The sequence below is a fragment of the Myotis daubentonii genome, chromosome 5 (assembly GCF_963259705.1).
Source record: "Myotis daubentonii chromosome 5, mMyoDau2.1, whole genome shotgun sequence".
Taxonomy (NCBI): Eukaryota; Metazoa; Chordata; class Mammalia; order Chiroptera; family Vespertilionidae; genus Myotis; species Myotis daubentonii.
Window position 1 is genome coordinate 61,466,271 of NC_081844.1, and position 20,716 is coordinate 61,486,986.

At 38.1% G+C, this 20,716-nt stretch overlaps 1 protein-coding gene and 1 long non-coding RNA gene across 10 annotated transcripts in view; one reads left to right on the plus strand and one right to left on the minus strand.

Moving 5' to 3' along the window:
* Positions 1–1,435, minus strand: part of IL15 (interleukin 15) — a 62,636-nt gene extending 61,201 nt beyond the window's left edge. For 4 of the 9 annotated variants that reach the window (XM_059697955.1, XM_059697953.1, XM_059697949.1 and 1 more), the window contains exon 1: positions 819–950. The gene's annotated coding sequence lies outside the window, so the exon portion shown is untranslated. Of the gene's footprint in view, positions 1–818; positions 956–1,299 lie in introns of those variants that run through there. The other 5 variants (XM_059697952.1, XM_059697950.1, XM_059697957.1 and 2 more) reach the window with 5 other exon arrangements.
* Positions 961–3,727, plus strand: LOC132235503 (uncharacterized). Its single transcript, XR_009453032.1, has 3 exons — positions 961–1,093; positions 1,279–1,414; positions 3,498–3,727. It is a non-coding gene; the product is annotated as an uncharacterized LOC132235503 (long non-coding RNA).
* Positions 3,728–20,716: the final 16,989 nt, after the last annotated feature.

Consider the following 20,716-nt stretch of genomic DNA (forward strand, 5'->3'; position numbering starts at 1 on the left):
CTGACCCGGCTTTTTAATGAAAGGGCGGGAGTTTGAAATTGCATCTGTATTGCCCAGTTCACCCAGCAGGGTGCTGTAACATCCAGACTGAATAAAGCCTCTGTGGGCACATGGACAAGATGAAGATGCCTATCAGCTACAAATTGACACCATCACCAGTGTCATGGCATGAGGAAGAAGCTGTATTATAGAATTGTACCCCTGAAGCCTATATAATTTTATTAACCAATGTCACCCCCAGTGAATCCAATAAAAAAGAAAGTAGCTTTAAAAAAAAAAACACAGTGGAAAATAATAGCTAGTGACAACCACTTCACTCCTAGTTTCAAAACTTCCGACTCACTAAGAATCTGTTATAAGCATCATTGAAGAGTAACCTTACCTTATACATGCACGGAAGTTAACAAACCCTTAAATGCATGGGATTACATAGTTAAATTCAAATAAATTGTATACACTTGCAAATGCAGTCTCGATAACACTTGAAAAAAAATAACTGGAATTTAATTTAAAACCACCTTGAACAAGGATTTGAATGAAATGCAAATCCCCTGCATTTCTTCCAAGTTTCTCATACTGCTTTTCTGAGAGACAGATGTCTTGTCCAGGGTTGGAACTGAAAATACAGACCCAGGTCTGACTGCCAAAAGTGACCATTCCTGCAAATTCCTCTCCCTGGAAGGCAAGGTTCCCGATCAAAGAAAAGGAGGGGAATTTGATTTTGCCAGCAAAGGTACAGACAGTCCTGTGTGTTCGCGCGCGCGCAGGCCTGCAGGGGGTTTGGGAGGGATCAGGGAAGAAGCGGGAAGATGCAGTACCTTTCTTGAACTTTCTGAGCTCAATGGGGTGAGAAACTCAGCGCTTGGTGCAGCCAGACGCCGTCTTCTCTTTGAACCTGCGGCTTGGCGAGGGCGGTCAGGCGCACGTCACTGCTCTCCGCCAACCCACCCTGGCGTCTCACCTGCAGCTGGCAACAGGCAAAGAGAGGAGCGCACTAGGGAACCCGCGGGACGGCCAAGTGACCAGCAATCTGCGCTCCTCTGGAAGCGGAGGATGGCGAGAAGAGGCCACCAGAGAAATGAAGGGCCAGAAGGTGAAAAATCTCTGCACGAAGTGCAAGTGAAAACTGAAGTCACAGTCTAGTGCTCCCTAGAAGAGGGCGGGGCAGCCTGTCGGGGAGCCGGGTGGGTCCAGCTGGAGGTGGGAGGGGTCCAAGGCGGAGACTGTTCGGGGGAAATTCTAACGGCCTTTCAGCCACCCACACCTCCCTTCCCAAAGCGGAGAGGCTGAACTCTGTACCTCCATCGAGTCCGGGCTGCTGGGTGAGGGGCTGCAGGTGGCGCAGCCAGAGGGCACGGCCACCCGACTGCCTTTCCTTTCGAGCTACGGCGCCGCCGGAGAGCGAGTGAACTGGGTGAGCGCTCTGAACTCCAGGAGTCCCAACCCCCCAGCGAAAACAAAAGTGAAAGAGAAACGGGTGGGGAGCAGAAGCGAAGATAAACACCCAGGGCGATGGGGGAAGGGTGAGATGGCAGTTCCTGGATAACTGCCCAAGATGTCGCGGCTGCCCTTTCCCTCGGGTTGGTGCGCCGGTCAGGTTTCTGGCACGACCACGCGCAGGGGCGCAGAACCTGGAGGGGTCTTGGGAGGTGGTCGGAGAGCTCTGGTCTCCGGCTTCGGGCTTCGGCCGGTACCCCCTTGGGCACCTGCAGATAAAGCGCGAGGCGAGGGCCCCACAGAAGCCTGGAGACGCGGGCGTGGTGCGCGCCCAAGCCGCCCAAGGAAAGCGGGAATGTGTGCATGGCAACGGGCGGCTTCTCCCGACCAGCCACCTTGGTTCGCCGGCGCGCAAGGTAGAAGAAGGAAGGCTCTCAGGTCTTAAAGAGGAAATGTTGGGTAACTACTTTGTCCGAGGCAGTTGGCACCGAGGCTGAACTTGAAGGGAATGAGCCTGTCTGCTGATGGAGTGCGAAGTCGAGGATAAACGTTGCACGTGGCCCCATTTCATGGGATCCTGTGCAATTTTATGATGGTGGTATTTCATTGTTGAGGCTAAGGGAGCTGCGGGCCAGGGTCCAGAGGAAAGGCCTGGCGCCCAGTTTGGGAAGCCCTTTGGAGGGAATCTTGCTCACTTGTGAGCCACCGAAAATCCCTCATGGAAGGTCCTCCACCAAAGTTTCCAGGGTTATGTCATAGAAAAAATGATAAGGCTCCCTGGAGCTTAGTAAAATATGTGTCTGACTCAATGTATTCCATATCATCCCGCCTGTTAAAAATAAAATAGAAAAATATTAGAAGTGATTTAAATATGAGGTGGCGTAAAGTTCTACATAAAATCATTTCATATCTTTATGAAAAAAGTTGACCTCTAGATAATCACTATCAACAAAATAAGTGAAATATCAAAATGTAAAAAAAGGTTTTTTTTACACTCATTCAAAATTTCACCATAGTTGGAAATGAAACAATCATTCTTTTCTGTCCAAGACAAGGTAATGTTCCATTTTCTCGTGATGATGCTAATGATTTCAAATCTGATGAGACTTTTTCATAGCAAAATGCTGAAGTTCCGATTTGGATTGGCAGCATGGGCACGCTCTGTGAAAGCCTGCATCTGGTTTGGAGTCTGTTGCAAAAGATATGGCAGCCTCCAAAGGACTAAAGTGTGTGTCTATGTGAACATAGAGATGAGGGATGGAGAGATGGATCTGTGTCCCGAGCCTCAACTTGGAAGCCAGCAGAGCTCCATGAGCTCCCTGCAAAGTGAATTCCTGCTGTACCCCTTGTGATCAATGCTGTTGAGTGCTCTGCAGCGGGTGGCAGGAGTAGATGTGCAGACAGTAAGGCCCCTCACTGGCTATCCAACCCTCAGTACCAAGTAGCAGAGCCAGAGAGGGCGGCTGCCAGAGGAGGTTTTTTCACATCCTAACTCCGGCTGCGTTTGGGCTGCCTGGGAGAACTAGACTCTGCTCTTCGCTGGGCTCACTGGCTCAGGGGCTCCAGAACCTTGTCAGCTGTCCCCAGTGCTGAGGGGAATCAGTGGCTGACAGTGCACTCTGCGTATAGGGCCATCTTGAATGTTCTAAGCTACTGAAAATTTTGCACAACACTGAAACTGATGGGAATTTTCTTCCTAGAGCTGAGCTTTAAAGCACCAGCTGAGTACATAGATTAATAAGATTGGTCTCAAATATTGATCGAGCCTACAAAACGGGCGGGATGAAATAGAATACATGTAGTCAGATTGGGGAGATAAAATAGCATAAATAACAATAAAGTGAAATGGAAAATGATTATAGCCATAAAACATGCTTTGCTCTACCACTTGCCTGCCAACAATATAGGTCAATATTGTTTTCTTAATTACAGAAAGAGAAGTATTTTTGGATTAGTTATATAAGTGCCTGCAACTCTATAAAGTTGGGTTTTCAGCATAAATTGTTTTTGCTGCATTGAGCACAAACAGAAAAGTCTAATATATGCAACTTGCTTTTCAGTTGCCACAGGCTGTTTGGCAAGATATTGAAAATTACTCACACCAATGAACAAGTATATTCCACTGTAAAAGTTAAAAGCAAAGACCAAGATTGATGAAATAATTTGAAACTGCCTGAAGATAAATAACTAGTACAATTATAATGTGGGAAGCAGCGAAAATTAACTAACTCCCAGAATTGACTTAATATTTCTTTGAATTTAAAGAATTAAAAGTAAAATGATAGTTTTACAAATTTTAGTGTCTGTTTTTTCATTCCAAAGACAATGTTTGACAATTTGGCAGTTGTCTATACAATAACTTACTAGTAAATATTTTCTATAGATTCCGAGACTATGTGGAAGAAGTTGACAGTCAGCTCCTCTGGTTTGGTGTTCAAAGTCTATAACTATGACCTTATTTATGATTCTTCTAAGAATAAGTCACAGGCCAGGAGCAAGTTGGTCTCTGGTCTTTGAAAAACATGACCCAGGATACCCCCAGTTTCATTTTGGTTAAAGCATACCTGAAATGCAGCCTTACCTCAAAGTTGCTCCCACCTCTGATTTTTCGGTGGTCCTGACAATAGAGGAATACTCCTCCTCTTAAAGATAACTTAAGTTTTCAAGAGCTTCTTAAGCTACCGCTTTTTCGGAGCTGTAGCAGTACCAGTTAATACATCTGTAGTCTCTGTGGTGTGTCCCCAGGTACTTGCTAAGCACAAATACTAATTCATTAAACCCTCATGGCAATGCTGTGAGATATGAACTATTATTATGTCCATCTTACAGATGGAGAAACCAAGACCCAGAGAAATCACATGACTTGCCTAAGGTCACATGCAATTGAGTGGCCCAGCAAAAATCTGGACTCAGGTCTGGCTTGAGTATGCATCCCCTCTGCGCCTCTAAATGGACACCTGCCCACCATGGCTTCCTGCACAAAAGTTCCTGAGAGTAGTTTTAGCCACCCCCAGGGAGGAAACTCATCAGTTCCCTTGAACTTATGCTTCCTGATCTCATTGTGTTTCTGTAAGGAAGCTGGTCTGACTGTTACAGTGCCACTACAAATAGGCTATTTTAATAAAGTGACTAACAAAGGCTAGCAGAGTTAGAAACAGCAGAGCTAGCAGCCTTCACACTCTGGCTGGGTCCTATTAGAGATGGTTGATTTTGTTTGAACTGAAGAGTAAAAGTGTACCCATGGAAGGCGGGAAAGGACACCTAGTTTCAAGATCGAGAGCAATTAAAAAAGTTATATAATAACATACTTAATTTTAATATATTTAAAAGTAAATGGAATCTTTAATGTTTTGGTACTTAGTAATGGAGAGAAGGGGTTTAAATAAAATGAAGAGATGATGTGCTAATACTATTCTGAACAGTCTTTTAAGGCTGACCTTATCAATCAAAATCTAGTTCAAATTCCCTTACTTAAATATATAACATGAAAATGTATATATTTATATCAATATCTATCTAATCTATATAAATACAAAAAGATCATATGAGAGTGAATTATTAAGCCACTCCTGAGGCCTTCTACTTATGCCCTATGTCCTATATTTAAACAAGAATTGTGTTTAATAGTTTTCTAAAAGTGTATTCTGACAATTTTCCAAATTAAACAAAAAGCTTTCAAATTAACCATGTGTCAAAGAAGAAATAACAGAGGAGATTATGAAATACTTTTAGCTGAGTGATAATGAAAACAAAGTATATCAATATTTAAGGGATGCAACTAACATAGGTCTTAGGGAAGAATGTATAGTTGTCAATACTTATATTACAAATAAAAAAGGTTAAAATTAATAGAATAAGCTTCCATTCTTAAGAAAGTAGGAAAAAAAGAAGACAATATACACAAAGAGAAAGAAGGAAACAACAGATAAAAGCTAAAATGGAATAGAAAATCAATGAAAAAAAAGTTATTTGAAAAGATCAATAAAATTGATAAATCTCTAGCCAAATTGATCAAGAAAAAAGAGGGAAAATGCACAATTATCAATATCAACATTGAAAAAGAAGACATCACTATACACAATAGACAAAAAAAAATAAAGTAAAAAACAACTTTGTGGCAATAAATTTGATACCTTAAAGAGACAAGTACCTTGAAAGCCACAAGCTGATAACACACACACACACACACACACACACACATGCACACACACACAAAATGTTTAAATTAATCTGCATCCATTATAGCAATGTAATTCATAATTAAAATCCTTCCCACAAATAGAACTCTAGACCTGAGTGGATTTATTGAAAAATCCCACTAAAGAATTAAGGGAAAAATAATGCCAATCTTATACAAACTCTAAGAAAATATAGGGGGAAGAAATACTTATCAACTTATTTTATGAGGCCATTAATTACTCTGTCAAAACCAGCAAAAATATTATATGAAAAGAAATATACAGCAGAATATTTTTGAATATGGCACAAAATTTCTTAACAAAATATTAAAACTCTAACCTAATGTGTAAAAAGGATAAGACATTAGAAACAAGTGGGGATTGTTCATGTAATGAATGCAAAGCTGACTTAACATTTCAAAGCCAATCAATGAAAAGCTCAGTAGTAATTGAATAAAGAAGAAAAAAGCATTTGACAAAATTCAACATTCAGCCATGATGAAACCTCTCAGGACACTAGAAATGGAGGAAAACTCTCTACCTGATAAAGGGTAACTACAAAAAAGTATAAAGCTAACATTTTACTTGATAGTGAAAGAGGAATGCTTTACCCCTAAAATCAACTACAACCAAAGATGTCTGCTTTTATAACTCCCGTTCAACTAGTACTAGAGAACCTAGACAGTGCAATAAGATAAAAAAAAAAAAAAGTCATAAAGAATGGAAAGAAATAGGTAAAGTGTCTTTATTTCCAGAGAATAGGTTCCTGAGGAACCTACCAGTAAAATTCCTAGTACTGTACATGAATTTAGCAGAATGCAAGATAAGTATATAAACATAAATTATATGTTTTTTATATCAATCAATAATTAGAAGTTAAAAGTTTTAAGAAACTCATTTACAAAAGTATCCAACATAAAATACTTAAGCATAAATTTAATAACATGTACACTGAAAACTACAAAACACTGCTGGGAGAAACTGCAGGTGACCTAAATCAAAGGTTGATAAACTATGGCCTACAGCTGTTAGCCTATTTTGTTTTTAGAATTCAGCCACACCCATTTGTATCATTTGGGTATGGCAGCTTTTGCAGTTGAGAAATTTCAACAGAGACTATATAATTTAGCAAAGCATAAACAATATTTACTACATTACACTTTGTGGAAGACATTTGCCAGCCTATTATCTAAATGTTTGGAGAAATACCATATTCATGAATTAGAAGATTCAAGGTTAAGATGCCACTTTTCCTCCAACCTATCCATAGACTCAGTGTAATCCAGCAAGCTTTCCTGTACAACTTGATTAGGTGATTCTGAAACTGATATGCAAATATAGAGGAGCTAGAAGAGGCAAAACACTTTTTAAAACGTGGGAGGATTTATACTACCAGATATCAAGACTTAATATAAAGCTACAAAAGACCTGAGCAGTGTAATACTGGCATAAAAATACTCACAAAAATCAAAGGAACAGAATAAAGAGTTCAGAAAAAAAAAAAAATCCAGACACATAGTCATTTGGTTTTGGCAGTTGTGGCAGGATAAGTATGAAATAATAATCTTTCAACAAAAAATATAGGAATAACTGGATTTTTAGTTAAAATATTATTTGTAATTCTTAAACTCATATCACTCCTAAAAATTGACACAAAAGTAGTTCAGAGACCTAAATGTAAAAACTAAAAATATAAATCTTTTAGAAGAAAGCATAGAAGAAAAACTTTGCAATCTTTAGGTAAATGAAAATATCTTAGAACACAAAAAAAGTACTAAGAAAGAAAAAAAAAGTATATTTGGATTTCATCAAAATACAAACTCTTTTTAGAAAGTCCAAAATGACTACCGGCATATTAAATATTCCAGGGAATCCTGCAATTAAAAATCCTGTTTGATATTGTTTGACTTATTTCTCAAATATATTGGTCTAAGAACCATTTTATAGTAGAAAACCAATTAATTTTATGTAGAACTTGTATTCTAGAAAACACACTTGCAAAGTGTTATTAAAGATACATTACTTGCTTCTGGAATAAATTATCAATACTAATTGAGGGAGAAGAGCCACAATCATCAAGTAATTATTTTTGTCATGGTGTATGCTCTGTGTTTGATTCACCTACATCCTATATAATAAAAGCCTAATATGCTAAGTGTCTGACAGTTCGATCAGTCACTGTGACATGCACTGACCACCAGGGGGCAGATGCTCCAACTGGTAGGTTAGCTTGCCGCTGGGGTCTGGCCCTTTGGGACTGGGCGAGACGGGCCAGACACGCCCTGGAGCCCTGCCGTGATCCCTCCCTGTCCCTGATTATGCACTGGTGGGGTCCCTCTGCGCCATCTAGTAATCTGGAACCCCTTGGGGGATGTCAGAGAGCTGGTTTCAGCCTGATCCCCACAAGCCAGGCCAAGGGACCCCACTGGTGCATGAATCCGTGCACCAGGCCTCTAGTATTTTATAATAGCTGTACATAGCTATTCACCTACTAATAGTCACTTACAGCTTGATTTATTAAAATGAAGAAAAAGTCATGTAAATATTCACTTAAGAATCTCAAATTTAAACTCTATTTAAAGGAATCTGGAAGACATTGCCAGGAAGAGGCATTAGTCTTACAAAGAAACTCAGCCTATATTTCTACTTTATTTCGAAAGAAACTGGGGCATAGAGAAACTAGGTACTTTTTATCTAATGAAATATCTAAGTAATAGCAGACCTCAGGATTGATGCCTTAAGAAGTGACAAGGATATCACCAAAATTGCTCAGCTGTAGATCTTAAATTAAAAGGGACAATAATGATTACATTTCAAAATATTCCCTTTAAGTACTCAGCCAAAGGCAGCATTGATCCCAGCCAAGAAACAGTTGTCAATAAACACTGTGTTGATTAAACAAACCACAGAAATTACCACCCCCATGCAGTTGAAACTGCAAAGCAAAATTTTAGGTAGATGTGATATCATGCCTATTTGGATTCTTGCCCAACACTGCACATAGAAAATGGTGCTGTGTTCCAAGAAAGCATTTGAAAATTTACTATTGCTTGCATAAAGTCAGAAATCCTCAAAAAACATTGAATGGCCATTTCCCTGAAAAAAAAGAAAATGACTTTCAAACGGGAGGGTTGGCAATACTGTTCTATTCGAAACATAAGTAAGAAATGAATTTATAGTGCAGGCAAAAGAAAATCTTACTGTTGCAAAGCTTACTTTTATGTTCACACATAGTGAAAATAGAAGAAGTGTTGGAAATCATTATGAATGGTATTTGAAGGTACTTTCATCCATGCATGAAGAGCTTGCTACCGATATATGAATTGTGTTGGAAGCCTTTCTACTATTTTTCCTTGTCTAGCTCCTAAAAATACAGATCCTCCATTTAAAACCTACACTTTTTTTAATTAAATCTTTATTGTTCAGATTATTACATTTGTTCCTCTTTTTTCCCCCCATAACTCCCCTCCACCCAGTTCCCACCTCACCCTCCTCCCTCACTCCCCACCCACTGTCCTCATCCATAGGTGCACGATTTTTGTCCAGTCTCTTCCCCCATCCCCCACACCCCTTTCCCCCCCAAGAGTAGTCAGTCCACTCCCTTTCTATGTCCCTGATTCTATTATAATCACCAGTTCATTCTGTTCATCAGATTATTCACTTGATTTTCAAATTCACTTGTTGGTAGATGTGTATTTGTTGTTCAAAATGTGTATCTTTACCTTTTTCTTCTTCCTCCTCTTCTTAAAGGATACCTTCCAGCATTTCATATAATACTGGTTTGGTGGTGATGAACTCCATTAGCTTTTTCTTATCTGTGAAGGTCTTTATCTGGTCTTCAATTCTGAATGATAGCTTTGCTGGATAAAGTAATCTTGGTTGTAGGTTCTTGGCATTCATCACTTTGAATATTTCTTGCCACTCCCTTCTGGCCTGCAAAGTTTCCATTGAGAAATCAGCTGACAGTCGTATGGGTACTCCCTTATAGGTAACTGACTGTCTTTCTCTTGTTGCTTTTAAGATCCTCTCTTTGTCTTTTGCTCTTGGCATTTTAATTATGATGTGTCTTGGTGTGGTCCTCTTTGGATTCCTTTTGTTTGGGGTTCTCTGCACTTCCTGGACTTGTAAGTCTATTTCTTTCACCAGGTAGGGGAAGTTTTCTGTCATTATTTCTTCAAATAGGTTTTCAATATCTTGCTCTCTCTCTTCTTCTGGCACCCCTATAATTCAAATGTTGGTGCGCTTGAAGCTGTCCCAGAGGCTCCTTACGCTATCTTCATATTTTTGGATTCTTTTTTCATTTTGCTTTTCCAGTTGGGTGTTTTTTGCTTCTTCGTATTTCAGATCTTTGACTTGATTCTTGCGATCCTCTAGTCTGCTGTTGGGAGCCTGTATAATATTCTTTATTTCAGTCAGTGTATGCTTAATTTCTAGTTGGTTCTTTATCACAACATCAAGGGTCTCATTAGATTTCTTGTAGATCTCATTAAGTTTATCGGCAGTTTCTAGAAAATTATTGAAAGACCTTAAAAGTGTGGTTTTGAACTCTATATCCAGTAATTTGCTTTCCTCCATTTCTGTCATTTGTGTCCTTTTTCTTTGTCTCCGCATTTTTTATGCTTCCCTGTGTTGATACAGGGGTTTTCTGTGCTAAGTGTCCTCTAGGGCCCAGTGGTTCAGCCTTCCCAATTACCTGAGGAGGACATCCTTGGTGCACCCCCTTGTGGTCTTTGTGCACAGTCTTGTTGTAGTTAAGCCTTGATTGTTGTAGGTATCACTGGGAGGAATTGACCTCCAGGCCAATTGGCTGTGAGAATCAGCTGTGTCAGCAGTGGGAGAACTTCTGTGCTAGAGACACTCCTCTGGGGCAAGACTTGCTTCAATGGGGTTTTGGTGCTCACTGAGTCTGCCCCCTGAGTGTGTCCTTTATGTTTCCACGGAGCTGCAAACTGGATGGTCCCACTCTGACCTCTGGGCTTCCTGGCTCCTGGATCTCTAGGGAGGTGCTAATCTAGCCTTTGCCTGAGGCTATCCAGCAAAAGCCTCCCTGCAGGGCTTGGGTTGGGCGGGTCCCACGGGATCAACAAGGCGGGGCTAGCAGTTATGGCTGCTCTCAGTCTTGCCCTCAGAGGCTCTGCCTCTCAGTGTCCCGGTAATCGCTGCAAGCCCCTCAGAGAGAAAGCTGCCCTCGAGTTCTGACCACTGCCAGACAGTCCCGCTTCTCCCGTATGAGTCTGGATCCGTAGAGACTTGCCCAGAACTGGAGCTCAGAGCCTGAAACTCCCTCCCGATTGTAAACATGTAAACAACAACCGCGCCCTCAGCCGCCAGCCCGCTCCGCACGCAGCTCTGCACCTTAGTATTTTACTTCCGCACTGCTCCTCCTCTGAGTCTCGGTGTGCTTTTCTCTTTCCTTCTAGTTGTAGAATTTCCACTCAGCCAGCCTTCCTGTGGTTCTGGGTGATGTCCATTCCGTCTTTTAGTTGTATTTTTGAAGTGGTTGTGCGAGGCAGCAATCTCCGGTGTTTACCTATGCCGCCATCTTGGTTTCTCCTAAAACCTACATTTACTTGCATTTACAAAATGCGTAGTTTGGGAAATCTAAGATTTGTAGATTCAAAATAGGCTTTGACAGGCCTAAAACTAATGCTGTCAAATCATCCTTTCTCTAGCATTTACTGATCGCTAACTCTGCATTCAGAATTTACTACATGCCACAGGTTTTATGAAGTAGTACAGTAAAAGGTTTAATCCCTCCTGTCCAAAGGGGAAATATGTGACATAATTGCCACATTAAGTTTACAATGTGTTGTGGTTGATTTTTGTAGGTTACTATGACTACAAGTAGTGGTTTGCAGCTAACCCTGTACAAAAAAATCTTTGCTAGAATTTTCTATCACAATTACTTTGAGGTAATATCACAATATCATCTGAATTAGCTTCTTAAATATATTTTTATTGACTTTAGAGAGGAAGAGAGAGGTAAAAACATCATTGATGAGAGATAATGATTGATCTGCAAGCCAGGTATGTGCCCTTGAATGGAATCTAACCCAGGACACTTCAGTCGGTAGGCCAATGGAAGCTCTATCCACTGAGCCAAACTGGCCAGGGCTGAATTAGCTAGCTTTTCTGCCAGGATTGTGTAATGAGAATTTTCATACCAGATACATACTTATTCTTTTGTACTCAAAAATTGAGAGAAAGGAGTCCTGGATTAAAGGCTCAAAGACTCTGACCTATGTAAGCAAGTACCATTAACCATACAAATTTAACTCACAGATGAGGATCGACTGAGAAAATATTTTTTGTGTGTGAAGTTAGCTTGGTACAATTGGGAAATACTCTAAGGTGAGCCTAGTTTTAAATCTATTTGGCTTCTTTTGGAAATTATAGATCTAAGATAAACTTGTCCAGTATCATGCAGAAATTAAATGTTGAATCCAATATTTGAACCCATCACGATTAGCAAAGCCACATCTTCCCTAATATTTTGTAAGCTCACTGAACACAGCCCATATATGATTAACGATGGTTATATTACTCACTGCCTAAATACAGCAGTTGTATATACCCTTGTGGCGTAATATGCATCATTGTTAATCCTAAAACTAAACTCAATAAGGTCGGAGTTATTATTTTCAATTTACATACGGCAAAGCTCCAATAAATAATGTGCCAAAGGACATTTAGCTAAATAAATAACATAAAGTAATATTTTCATAATTCCACCTGTGTTTCAATAAAACACACAAATTTACATATACTTTCTTGGAGACTAAATCAATAAACAACAATAGGAAAAAAAACACACAGCCAATTAAAATGATCTTGTGATAGTACTTCAATGTAATTTTGAAATGAACATTTTTTCTGAGAACCTATAAATCATTCAGCTTTATAACTGAGTCACCAGATTGTTTATGTAGTAAATAATCTTTCATAGGTAGGAAAAAGAGCATGTCTGCGCCTAAAATCTTAACAAAAAAGTCTCAGAATAAGCAGTAAAACAGCTTTTTTAATTAGGGAAACAGGAGATAACGTGCTATTTTGACTTGCATAGGAAAAGATCAAACACCAACTTACATACTGTGTGGCAGTCACAGCTGAACCTGAAGGTAATTGCCTACAAAATCAGACACTAGCTCCTTAGGGTTAGCTTTTCATTAACTGAACCACTGAGTTTCATCTCTCTTTATAATCTCTCTGTATAAATGTGTATAATTATATTTACCCTGAAGAACACATCATTTTGCTACCTCCTATTTTTCTGTCTCTTTAAATGTGCCTCTCTGGTTCGCTTTTTTTTTTTTTCTGGTTAATATTTATTTGACACATTAAGCCAAATCCTCTTTCAAAAGCCATCTCAAGAGATTTCCCCTTCAAGGAGACTTTCCATGTTAACTTCTTGCTCTTATTCCTTTAGAATATTTCCTTTGCTCTTGTTCGTACTGGCACGTATTTGTTCTCAACCTGTTTTGGATGAGTATCTGTTTCCTCACTGAGATGGTGGTACAAACTTGGCAATGATTAGCTTCTCAGAAACCAGATAAGTAAATGTATTTAAGCTATGACAGATTGAAAAAAAACAGGGTGCTCGTTTTTTTGCTTAATAATCCCTTGTTTGTGATGTTATTTTTGAGATTAGAGCTGAGTTCCTGGCACATGGTTGGCAGTAAGTACATACTGGGAACATGGGGCTTTGGCGAGTAAGAGGGAGACCTAGGCTCAAATATTGATTCACCATTTAATTCCTGTGTGATACTGCAGTTTCCACATGTAAAATGTTGGCAAGCATAACATACTTTCGAAGTAATGTGAGAATTAATTTAAGATAATTTACATGAGGCCCTGGCCAGGTAGCTCACTTGGCTAGACTCTAGTCTAGAGCATTGTCCCAATACGTTACGGTTGTGGGTTCGATCCCATGTCAGGGCACATACAAGAAGCAACCAATGAATGCATAAATAAGTGGAACAATACATCAATGTTCTCTCTCTCTCTCTCTCAAATCAATCAGTAAGAAAGAGATAATTTACATGATCAAGTTTTCATTAGGGTGAACAGGTTGAGGCTAGGCTGTTACCAGCAAAGGTCAGCTATTTGGTTGCCGGGAGGCCATATTAAATTCAGCAATTTTAATATGGTTCAGGCTCTGCTATATATTTGAGTACTTAATAGAATAATATCACTTGTCCTGCTTCTCAGTAGCCCAAGTGTTACCAAACTCAATGGGGTCCACCATTTGGAGTGCTCTACTCAAGGAAGAGACGTGGTTGTCCTTAGGTAGCTTCACTTACTTGCAACAAGGAAAGGAAAGGGGATTCATATCCAAAGTTCTGTCTCCGGAAAGGGAGGCTTAGCCATGCTTATATACACTAGTTGGTTAGTGACATGTTAATTTCTTCTTTGCAGTTGGCTACACTTATCTTGTTGGGCTCCTCTCAAGCTCATCTTGTTTACAGCTGCATCTGCAAAAGACTGTGATACATTTTAATATTTGGCAAAAATAGCATTTAGTAAGAAGTGCCCTGACCTTGAGACCCTTGTCCTATCAAATCCAATCAAGTAACTGTTATTTTATCAAGATACTCTTTTCCCTGGAGAGTGCATGAAGGAGCAGCTCACACCACCTTGTTTCTTGATTTAATTGGAAATTGTTCTGATATTTTAACCTTTAAATGTAATTTTGGCTGTTGGTTAGAAAAATACAGGGTGTCCCAAAAAATGTATACACACTTTAACAGCTGATAGCTCAATTTTGAAAACAAAATGTATTTTAATAAACTTTATAATTATTCAAAGTGTGTGTATGCATTTTTGGGACACCCTATATTCTTCATCATAAGAAGTAAGTATATTCTCATTTATTAAGTCATTTAATTATATAGGAGTTTTAAGGTTATTAAATGCCTTTAGGGTACAACTGAGATTACCTTGTAATTGAACTTCTTTGGTTTATATAAATGATATGTTATAATACATTTTCTCCCATGACATATCTAAATCAAATAGTATATACATTTTAAGATTAAACAATGCATGTAGTCTTTATTCTTTTGCAACTTAACTATTAAATTCAGTAGTTGTTGATCTTATTTTAGAGCTCTGCGTGCACACACATAAATTATATTGGTGTCTTTATTTTCTCCTTTGATCTATGTGATACACACACACACATATAATATTTCCATGATATATTACTTGGAATATGAAATTTTAATATTTTTTTCATTGATTTTATCTGTTCTGCATACAAAATGACTCTGCCCTTATCCAAAGTAACTTGAATTTTAATTTTTTTGATGTTATTGGGAAAGATAACAGTTCAAACATTTGAATCAGAAAAATCTGGGTTCAAATTCCAACTAATTGATCTTTAGTAAACCCTTCTCTGAGGCTTAATCTCCTCTTATGTAACTGGGGAACTAATGCTGACCTCACCTGTTAGTTAGTGACGTGACATGTGTATATCAGCTCAGGCCCTACAAACAGGAGGCTCTCAATAAATATGTTGTAGATATTCCTACTGTTTTTGTCCTTTCTCAGCACTATCTACACTTTTAAAATGGTATCTCTATTCTCTGTTTTTCATGTTTACTGTCCTTTTATCATCTCCTTCACCTTATTATTTTGTTCCTTATTTTAAGAGAACTCTGAAATTTTTCTTCAATGCACGGATTTTCTGCATCAAATTTTCAGCAGGGCTCATCGTGTTACTGCCATTGTGTTGACCAGTAGCCCTTTAATTCCTAGCTTCTTATTTTTACACAACATGAAATTATCTCCTTCTCAGCCTGTTCTATAGATTTGACTGGTGCTCATATTTCTCAGGAACAACAACTGCACGAATCTATTTTCATAATGCAGACAGTTGTCTAAAAGTTTTTTCCATCCTTTTATAAATTATTAGAGGCTCAGTGCATGAATTCATGCATGGGTGAGGTCCCACCAGCCTGGCCCCAATCAGCAGATCGGGCCAGGCCTGTTGGAAGGAGGAGAATGCGGGAGGTTGGCCCGCCTTGATTGGGGCCCAATCAGGGGTGGGGCAAGCTGGAGGGAGGGGCTGTGGGAGGTTGGCTGGCCAGCCCCACTCCCTGATTGGGCCTGTTCGCTAGCCGCATTGGGAGTCATAGCGACTGGTCATTCCATTACGGAGTTCTGGTCACTGGCTTTTTATATATATAGACTTTTTACAACGATTTCATTTTCACTGCATTGTCATAATAACATGCTGCTCTTTTTCTTATGCTACAGTATTTTTTTTTTTTCTAGAGGAACCATATAGTGAGTTTCAGCTATTTTTAATGTATTTAGAGGGAAAGGGGTGGAGGACTTAGTTAAAAAGGTAAAGGGATTAAGCAAAATAAAATAAAACAAAAAAACTCATAGACACAGACAACAGTGTGGTAATTACCAGAGGGAAAGGGGGGAGGGGGAGGTTAAAAAGGGCAAAGAGGGGATAAATGATGATGGAAGGGGACTTGACTTGGGGTGGTGAGCACACAATGCAATTTACAGATGTTCTATTATAGAATTGTACAACTGAAACCTATATAATTTTATTAACCAATGTGACCCCAATAAATTCAATAAAAATAAAATTAAATTAAAAAATAAAGTGTCCCCTGTTTGATGGAAATTTAGGCTGTTTATAATTTCTTCTTTATTATAAATATTACAATGAAAATGCATCTTTTCATATATATCAAATCACTACTTCCTTATAATAAATTGAAAGATGTCAAGTTGCTGTAACAAGGTATATATACATTTAAAATTTTGACACATATTGACAAATTAACCTCCAAAAGTATTTTTAAATTTGTAATCTAAATAATATTTTAAGAACTACCTATTTTCTCATAACAGCATTGGTCACTAAAGATAATTTTTAACTTTTGCTAATCTGACAGCTGATTAAACAACCTTTACTTTGTATTTTTTTTTAATATATTTTATTGATTTTTTTACAGAGAGAAAGGGAGAAGGATAGAAGGTTAGAAACATTGATGAGAAAGAAACATCAATCAGCTGCCTCCTGCCCACCTCCTACTGGGGATGTGCCCGCAACCAAGGTATATGCCCTTGACCGGAATCGAACCCGAGACCTTTCAGTCCACAGGCTGATGCTCTATCCACTGAGCCACACCAGTTAGGGAATTTACTTTGTATTTTTTAATTACTAATATGGTTGACTAATATATTTGCCCTTTGTATTTATTTTACTTGTGAATTGCTTACTTGTTTATTTTGCCCCTTTTCCCTAATAAGCTATAAAAGCTCTTTATGTAGCAATAAATAATTTTATATGCAATATTTGTCTGTTTTGATATGTATCTTTTAATTTTGCTCATGGTGTCTCTTGTCATAACGCTGTAGTACATAGTCAAGTCTACCTTTCTGTTTCACATCAAAATTACACAAACACTCTCCTTCTTTAAGAACTTTTTACTTTAAATCTATTTGGAATTTAATGTATGGTTGTATCATGTCATATTGATATTTCATGTTATGTTTTCCCAAATGGGTGTTATGTTTTGCCAACACTATTTATTGCATTAGCTTTTCCCATTGATTTTTCACAAAATACATTGCCATTTTTAAAAAGTATTGTATATAAAAAGTGTCCTCTTCGGGATAAAAAAATAAAATAGAATTGTAAAGCACTTGGTACATAAAGAACATATAAGTATAATAAGTAGAATGAAATAGAACATTACGTAGGCTATTGAAGTCTCCTGTAAGCCCTCTCCAATGATCTCTCTTTATGTCCCATGTTTCTATACAGCTCAGACCTTCTTCCTAATATCTTTTCCTTCTTCTAAAGTATATTTTTCAAATGTTTCTTCAGGGACACTCTGTTGTAGTAGACCACTTATACACCAAAATGTATTTAATTTGGCTTTCTTTGACAGATGCCTTTACTGAGTATAATTCTAGGTTGAAAGAAACATTTAGCATATTGAAGATTCTAATGTCTTCTGGTTTCTGTTGAGAAGTTTGTTGAGAAGTCACATGTTAGTGTAGTTTCCATTCCTTTGTCTATAATCTATCTTTCTCTCTGCTATTTTATAAATACCTGTTGTTTTATTTGGTGCTCTGCAGTTTTTCTTTTCATATGTATAAAATAGGCTGAGGAGACAATTGGATGTTGTGTAAAAATAATAAGCTAGGAATTAAAGGGAGGCAGGTGGAAGGACTACTGGTCAACATAATGGCAATAACAGAATGGCCCTGCTGAAAATCTAATGCAGAAAATTACATCTGTGCATTGAAGAATAATTTAGTACCTACATATGATCTCTTAGTTTGGATTTGTTGTTGCTCATCAGAATTAGTTCATTAGGTCTCATGAAATTCTCAGCCATTATCCATTAAGATATTGCTTCTTCAGTGTATTATTTTTTCCAGAACTTTGATTACATATGTGTTGGACTAGCTCATGTTTCTCAAACTTTTACACTTTTCCATCACGTTGTCTCTGTAACAATTGTATAACTTCTCAACTTATATCTTCTAGCTTGTATTATCTCTTAAACTGTTATTTTGTTAACTGAGTTTTAATTTCACTGACTACATTTTTCATTTCTGAAAGTTCAATTTTGCTTTTCTTCAACTACGTCTGCTCATCTTTGATAGGTGCTTGATCCTTAATCATGGTTTTTATTCCATCTTTTATTTATATAAAAGCATTAGTCATACTCATTTTATATTTCTAATAACTCCAATTTTTGTCTCTTTCTGGTATCTGTTAGTACTGCATCTCTTACTCACAAGTCCTTGTTTTACTTCTGTGTTTCATGATCTTTGATTCTGAGCATACGTTTGGTAAAATTCTGTAGGAATTTGTTGAGGTTTAACATGAGAATGTTTCACTAAGAAAGAATGTGCCTACTTCCTCTATATCCCAGTAAGCTACCAGCCCACTAAAGAGCAGGTCTATGGACAAAAATATTTTGGAAAAACCATTCCTTCTCCCTTTAGCCAAAGTCAGTTCTTCTAGTCAGAGATGTCTCCTATCTCATCCCTTCCATGATTTAGGTATTTACAACTCTGGGCTTTACACAAGGGTCTTCAACCTAATTCCTCACTATATAATATCGCTAATCTTTGTCTTGCCTGTCTTCAATCATTAAAAACCCAAGTTCTAAGCGACCAGGGGCATATTTCCCTGGGTCATTGGGCTGCTTCAGGATTCAGTTACCTCCTTTACTTCTGTTCTTGCTTCATTCCTGGCTCCAGACAATTTCCATTGATTTCATTAGAACCCATTTATTTATGTGATTCCTATTATTAAAAATTTTATTCAACATTTGAAATATTTTTTGACATTTGTTGCAGAACTTTTCAGAATTTCCTAGAACTCATAATGTTGTTTGAAACCAGTAGCCTCTTCAGAAGATTTTAACGTTGGCCGTGTAATCACTATTGCTCAGGCTCAGAGAGAGATGCCCAAATGGTTTTGTTTATTTTCACTTTGGTCAGGAGTAGAGTTTTCCTTTCACGCCTTCATCTCCGCCTAAGATACTTCCACTCGCGGATGGGCATACAGAGGTCTAGGGTTTTGCAAAGGGAACAGGACACAGACATTAGATTCCAGAGAGGGTCTACTAGTACCTAGATAGGCTGCTCAATGTTGAGTCTCTAACTCATGATACTGCTTATCTCTTACCTCTTAGCCAGGCCCTTCCTTTCAGTTCTGTCTTCTCTGCCCCCTATTCCCGATCAAATTTAGTTTCTACACACACAAAAGTCTGCAAAGGTACATGGCCATCTTTCTGTGCCAGTGGCTCCTCTGGGTCATTATTTTGCTTCCATGTTCTCCCATTGTAGAGACAGAGCAGGAAAATCTTTCTTTAGAGTAACATTGAGAGAGCAAAAATAGAGAAAAATGTGGAGAAAATATGTAGATAAATTTTTCAAGATTTTAGAGAAAGGTTTTTCAATTCCTCTTGGGATACTGTTGCTTTCCCTATGGGTGGGTAAGTAGTTTTTTTTCTCTCTTGGATCTCATACATGTTTTTGTGCCAAGAATATTAGTTGATCTGGTCCATTGCTATTGTTCTCCAGTTTCTTGTGCTTCAGCGTGCAGATTCAGTCCTACAGATCATCTTGTACCTACTGTATCAGAGGTGATTGCTTCACTAGAGCTGCGCAATCCCTGCCCCACCAAATCATCCGGGGTGCTACTGCCTAATAATGTTATTGCACTGCTGACAGGCTCTGTTCCAGCCCTTGATTGTTACCCTTTACTATTCCATGAAGTCAGAGTGTATAGGGACAATACTGCTCAATAAAAATCGCAAGCTTGGGTCCTGTGGTAAACTCATCATGTCTCACAGCTGCAAAGACTGTCAAACCTGATATTAACTGTACTCCCATCAGATCTGAAGCTTATCTAGAAATTAGGATATGACTCAAGGATATTTAAATAACTCTTCAACCAAGCACAACTATCACAAATGATATGCAAACTGATAAGAATGTGAAAAGCCAGTATAACAAGTTTTCTCTTTTACCCCTGAGTATGTATCTACAATACAGGTATAGGTTGGTTTTCACCATCCCTCACTCCTTCCTTCTTCTCTCCCTCCTTCTCTCCAAGTTTTACTCTTCTTTCAGAAGGAAAAGGAAACATGCCATAGTTTTCAAGATCTATTTTGCTCATATTGAAAAAATAATGTTTGACAGGCGCAGAGTGGAAAGCTTCAGAAACTGGCAATAAGATTAAATGGGGAAAAAGAAAGATTCAGTCTTTTACTCTTTATGTTGATGAATGGAATGCTATATTAATATAAATTTTTACTAAACAAAACTTTTATGTAAATCACACAATTAATTTAAATAGGGTTTTTTAAGTATTAAAAAAAAACAAGTGATCAGTGTTGTTAATAATTTCCTAGGATTGTGTCATCTTGTAATTCTCTGGACAATCTAGAAAACAGAATTTGTTTGGAGGGTTATAGTTTCATGAAATAAGTAGACATTATGCATACTTATATTTTTAAAAGTTGATATGCTCTTAAACAAGATAGAATGTACTCAGAAAATGATTAATGTTTACTTAAATAAGTTCATAAATCTTTATTTTTCAGTCT